Genomic DNA, 6260 nt, shown 5'->3' on the forward strand with positions numbered 1-6260 from the left:
CTCAGGTGCCTGAGGACAACCATGCTGGTGTCCTTCTCACCGTGACGGCCGGAGCTCCGCAGGGATCTGCTGGGCTTCAGGTCACTGACAATGGCTGCGGGGGGGCCATCCAGCCCCTGCTCCAGCGGTCATGTGCGGTTCCTCTGGAAGAACATCGCTCTTGTAGAAAAAGGCCTCCTGACTTTCCTGGATTCGTCTTTTCTTAAGACAAGAGTGAGCCAGGAAAGTATTTCTGAAGATGTGGTCAGTGCTGGGGCCCCTCCTTTAGGGTCAGAGCAACGGAGACCCCAGAAATTACAGAACTCAGTCAGACGTGCCTCCGTCCTGGCTGGCACGGTCTCTGGCAAGCGATTGGGTCCCTGAGCTTCGGTTGCCAAATTCACCCTGTCAGTGTGGGGGAATATTTGCAATAAGGATGAGAGCACAAAGGTCTGAAGGCCTCTACCTTCAGCTCAGGTCATGGTCTCAAGGTCCTGGGATCGGGCCCTTGCCTCTCTGCCTACTTGTGATCTCTCTCTGTCAAAATAAATAAATAAAATTTTATTGTCATTATTATTTTAATTCTTAAAAATTGAGGATTTAAAAAAAAATAAATTTATCAAGGAAGTAATAGAAACTTGCCATGTGTGAAATACTCTGGTGAGGTCCTAATGACCTAAGCTATAAAATGTAAAATATCAAAAGGAAGAAAACATCTAAAAAGCTGGGGGTAGCAGAGATAGCAGTCTCAGAAAAGAGAATAGTCTCAGAAAGCGCCTGAGAAACGTAGAGCCAACCTTCCAGAACATTGCTTCCTCTGCTCTCCACGGTCGTGATAGGGCCCGATCTCAAATGTGCAGAGCCAGACACCATATAGAAACACTGATTTGCTTTAATGTAAATATTTTGATGTCTTTCTTTGCCTGAACTTTTAACCTTGCTGGTAAACAGGGTATGTACAGTAAATGATTGTTTTTCTGAGAACTGACTTTTGAGGAAATAGGGGGAAAAAAAGGATTTTCATTAGTTAATTGTTGGTCCTGTGCATGATTGAAAGCCTCATTATTCCACTTCTCCAGACCTGCTCCAGGAGACTTTCGCCCACCAGAAATTGCTTTATCTGACTTTATGAAAAAGAAAACTTTAAAATGTGTAAAGATGCCAAAACTTAGAAAATCGCAAAACTTAGAAAGACAATGGAGGGAGGGAAGTCATTCTGTAGAAGGTTTCTGAGACAAGAACAATTCAACCAAAGTCCAAGTTGTTTCTAATTAGAAACTTTCCACCCTTCATTTCCCTGTGGACTCTGATCCTATTCTCCCTTTGTATCTGCTGTAACCTCTGAGGTCTTGAGATAGAAGTTAATGGACATCTGAGGTCCTGGCCTCAGAATGAGACTTAAGATAGATTTGCGATATGCAAGGTGCTACCTTTCTTTTCCCAGGCAGGCAGCTCGCAGTGGTTTTGTTGACAAACACTGTCCCTGCCCATGGATTGTCTAAGAATATTTGTGATCAATGAGAACAAGGAGAGGGAACCAACCGGAACAAGGAAGACCCAGATTCTAGCACAAGCTTTCCACCTGCAAGTGTCATTCGACCTCTGCCCTGTGATTTCCTTAACTATTAAATGAAGATATGACTTTTTAGCTTTCAAGCCCCATAGAGGTATTGCCAAAACACAAGATCCGATTCAAAGGGATACATGCACGCCAGTGTTTACAGCAACGATGTCCACAATAGCCAAACTACAGAGGTAGCCCACGTGTCTATGGACAGATGAATGGATAAAGAAGAGTGGTAGACACACAGAATGGAATATTACTCAGCCCTCAAAAAGAATGAGATCTTGCCATTTGCCACGACCTGGATGGAGCTAGAGCGTTTGATGTTAAGCAAGGTAGGTCAGACAGAGAAAGACAAACACTATATGATTTCACTCATATGTAGAATTTTAGAAACAAACGAGCAAAGGGGAAAAAATAGGCAAACCAAGAAACTCTTAACTATAGACAACAAATGGATGGTTGCCCGAGGGGAGGAGGGTCCAGGAGGGGTGAAATAGGTGAAGGGGTTGAAGGAGTGTGCTCGTCAGGACGGGCACCGGGGGATGGATGAGCTGTGGAATCACTCTATTCTGCACCTGAAATGAATATTACACTGTATGTTAACGATACGAGAATTAAAATTTAAAAATTAAAAAAAAAAAAAGACCACAGACCACAGGATCTGTAATGTGCTTTCAAATAGTTGGAGGGAAAAGAGAAACCCATTCTGTGTGCAGTTGTGATGAAATCCCACTAACATTGTAAGAGATGATGGCACATATTTTAGATTCGTAAGACTTGATGCAGAACCCAGTCTTGGAATGACTCTCCCACTTCTCACTATTTATACTTGTAAAAGTTGTGATTATTAGCCCAAGGCTCGTGGAACCTCTTTCCAGTAATACTTCCATTGGCAGGTAAACTGAGGACATTGAAAACAAATGCTTCAAGTCTTCTAAGACAGGATGGTGTAGATAGGACTTCTAAAGGAAGTTTCTGCCTGCCTTCTTAGAAGGATGAAGCGGGGGACAGGGAGGCTGAGAAGAGGAAACGAATCCCGTCTTTTTAAAGATGGGATTGAAACAGGCCACAAGGTTTGTTTAAGAGAGGCAGCTCGTGGGAAGCCAATTCCTAACGCTCTTGGTCCCCATCCTTCTCCCCTCCTTTTCCTTCAGAATAAATTAAAGAACCGGCTAAAATCCAAATTGTGTGTGTGGTATCTTTATCTGATCAACCCCATACTCTAATCACATCTTATCTTTGCTTGTAAAGCAGCTCCCTTCCTGTTCTCCAGGCACATTACTTCTTTAAATGTTATGAACACACACACATATGAGTCAACGCTGCAGAAAAACAGAACTCAAGGTCTTCGTCCTCTGCAATTCATTTGGAGGTTTAGTTCTGGAAGGCCTGAGCTGGCCTTACCAGCAAACCGTTCCACACATTCCAGTGGCTCTGCAAACAGCCTCCCTCTCAAAGCAAACAAGGTGGGACATCAGGTAAACAGTAAAGAATGGAACTGGCACTCATTTCCCCCTCTGTATCCTTTCTAGTTGACAGGAGCATCAGTCAGTGCGCGAAGTTTGTGGAGACTGGTAAGTTTGAGGATTTATTTGGAAGGCTGTGTTAATAAGATATTTTTGAGAAGCTCAGTTGGGTGTGGTTTAATGCTGTCTTTTCTTCCCCTTGATTCATTTTGAACTATTTAAATCGGAAAGTTGGGGGCTGTTTTAACATGCACTTAGAGTGTCGAAAAAGTCACTTTATTGTGGTGCTGCCTGTTGACACTGTTCCTGTTGGCTGGTTGGTTCTAGTTTCTACAACCCAACTCTCTGGGCCCTTAGATAACGACCAGGATTCTCACTCTCTGGCCAGTGGTTCTCCAGCCAGACAGTAAAGTAGATGTTTTTAAGGCAAAGGCTGCTTGGGCAGTGTTGCTGAATATAATTCTTGTGTGTGTGTGTGTGTGTGTGTGTGTGTATGTTTCTATGTTGAAACTTCTTTGCAAAATTGCATAAATGCTTGTATGTGAATTGTGCTGTATATATGAGCATGACCCCTTATTAAAAAAAAAAAAAAGGTTGATTTGCAAGTATTTCTTCCATTGGCAAATAAATCTTCATCATTACAAGTGCTAGTCACACTTGAAACTAGTTCAGTTTCCCTCTCCTAGCCCCAGCCTTCCCCCAACCCCCCACCTTAGAAAAAGTCTTCCTTAGTGTAGCCAAGTGGGAGGGGGGAGCGGTGTCTTTGAATCTAACTTCATGATTTTTATATTTAGTTCAAACAGGGAAATTCTAGTGTTTACTGGGAGCGAAAAAGTCGCGCCTACTTTCAGTCTGTTGTGCCACACTGGGTTCAATGATGAGACAAACACCCAAGTACTAGAAAGCCAGAGGCCCTGGGAAGGAAAATATCGTGAAATCGCAGTGTTCCCTTTAGGCAGGCTTTCCATGCGTCTAAGGGGAACACGTTGTAAGAGCATGATGTAGATCCCCTCGGGGTCTGTATCATATAAGGATGTTTAGCTTTTCACGCCAGTATTTGTGACTTCAGCACAAAATACAATCTCTAATTCCCATCCTTCACCCCAAATTCAAAAAGAAATGCATCTTTCTATGAAATGGAGACAGGAACCTTGTATTTATTGAAAATCTCTAAGCTTGTATTCTTCTAAAAAGCACTTGCATATCCTCATCCACGGCCCTCTGGGGCCTGTCCTAGTTTTATCCTCATTTTACGGTACAGAAATGAAGGCTCAGCATGGGCAAGTAGCTTGCCCAAAGTGACCCAGTCAGGAAGTGGCAAAGGGGATACTCACAGTGGGCTTCTTTAACCAAATGGCTTAGAAATACCAGTTCAGTCTGTGAAACAGCCCTATCTAATGGGTATTATTGTCCCCAGTGTATTGCGCACCCATCAGGTCTGAGGCAAAGTTGTACAACCAAAGACCAGCCGGACCAGAACAGGCACGTGTGGCTCCCTGCCTCCCACTTCATCTGCCACCAGGCGAGACGATGAGTGCTCCCGAGTGCTTCCCAGTTCACGCACTCATTGCTTCCTCATTCAGGCACAGGATGACCGCTCCACCTGCTGCATGGTGAAGGAACCTTCTGGAAAGCGATTCCCTTCTGAGCAGCCCCACCTCTCCCTTCTCTATGTGAGAGGGAGCTCATGCAGAGTAAGGAGGTGCGAACGCTTGGGAAATGGGAGGTCTCACTCTTCTGAAGTCACCAGCCATCAACTCCCAAAACTAGAACCACGATGCACCCGCAAGCCATCTTTTAGCATGGAACCCAGAGGGTTTTGCTGGGAATTCTCTGAGTCCCTTGTGGGGCGGCCCCATGTCAATGCCCCTGATCAGGGCCTGGGCGGGTGGTTCTTTGTAGAACATCTCAGGCCAAGCAATGCAGTCCAAGAGCGCCCCAAGAACCACTTGTCTCGCAGACAGCTCATTCCAGTCTGTCCTTCAGCTGAGCTCAGAGTGGTGGAGATTAAATACAGAAATACAGGATCTGCTCTTATCACCCCTGCAGACCGGTTTTTTGGTTTTTTTTTTTTTTTTTTTAAAGGCTGTGCACACTCACACAAAAATTGGCAACTTGATCACTGTGGGCTGACGATGTATTTTGAAAAGGAGGGGGGAAATCCTTCTCTCCCCGAAAGTTCCCATCCATCGTTGAGTAAACATCATAAATCTGTTGCAGAGAGACAGGCTGCATGTACTCAGATTACCTCCTGCTACAATTTTAGCTTCAAGTTTTAATGCCCTAAACATGAATAACGTTGTATCCTAGCACAGGTCTGATTAATGAGGCGACTTTGCCAACTTCGGGGTCGGAGAGTGGCTCCCCTCTCCCTTCCTTTTTCTCCGCGTGGCTTAGTAACCACTTCAGCCAATTTCCCTATTAAATATACAAGGCAACTGAGGGCAGTAAAAACTAAAGGTTGTCGCCGATAAACACTTGCGTCTCTCTAAGCAGACCTCGCCGGCTGACAGAGAACAGGTCTGTTCAAGTTTGCCCCCTGGAATCCCCAATGTTTCATCATGAATCCCAGCTTAAAAGCCACTCGCACCCTGCCATTTGCCCAAGGGTCCTCTTCAGTTCGCGGGTTGCACTTCCCAGACCACCTGCTTCCTGGGTGGTTATGTGGTTTGTACGTGGCGTGCCCTCGTTACACGGGAGACCATCAGCGCCCTCACTGGGCATTTGGGAATGGAGCTGAAGGTCACCCTTGGGAAGTGACCCAAATTAGCACCTAACAGCCAGCCAGGAAAGAAAGGGGGGTTTGTCTCCCCAGATACTGCCTGCCCCCTGAATACGGCTCCCATGAGTAATTCCTGGATAGGAATCGTATTTGTTGACCGATGAATACACACTGGGCACACTTAACCAGAAGGGCTGAGTCTTCTGGGAGGTGACCAAGGGGCTCTGCGTATACGATCCCATTTGCTGTCCCCAACAGCACTGCCCAGCCAAAGACATTATCACTGTGTTTGTCACACATAATCAAGCAGGCTTTTTGGGTGACATAACTTGCCCAGTGATGGAGCTGGGATCGGAGCCCTGCTCTGACTCCCGATTTGATATTCTTGAGCAACAAAACCTCTCTCCCTCCCCCAGCTCTGTTCCTACTTGCATCCTCTTCATTCACACACACACACACACACACATACACACTCACACCCCTTTACAATTGAACCCTTCTGTGGGCTAGTCACATCAACCACTTG

The 6260-nt window shown here is 45.4% G+C and overlaps 1 long non-coding RNA gene across 4 annotated transcripts in view; it reads left to right on the forward strand.

Annotated features, from left to right (window-relative positions):
- LOC116595924 overlaps positions 1-6260 on the forward strand; it is a 134075-nt gene that overhangs the window by 69212 nt on the left and 58603 nt on the right. For 2 of the 4 annotated variants that reach the window (XR_004287915.1, XR_004287914.1), the window contains one exon: positions 6-481. The exons of the other annotated variants lie outside the window; for them this stretch is intronic. This is a non-coding gene — a long non-coding RNA (uncharacterized LOC116595924). Of the gene's footprint in view, positions 1-5; positions 482-6260 lie in introns of those variants that run through there. 4 annotated transcript variants of the gene reach the window in all.

The sequence above is a fragment of the Mustela erminea genome, chromosome 7 (genome assembly GCF_009829155.1).
Source record: "Mustela erminea isolate mMusErm1 chromosome 7, mMusErm1.Pri, whole genome shotgun sequence".
Classification (NCBI taxonomy): Eukaryota; Metazoa; Chordata; class Mammalia; order Carnivora; family Mustelidae; genus Mustela; species Mustela erminea.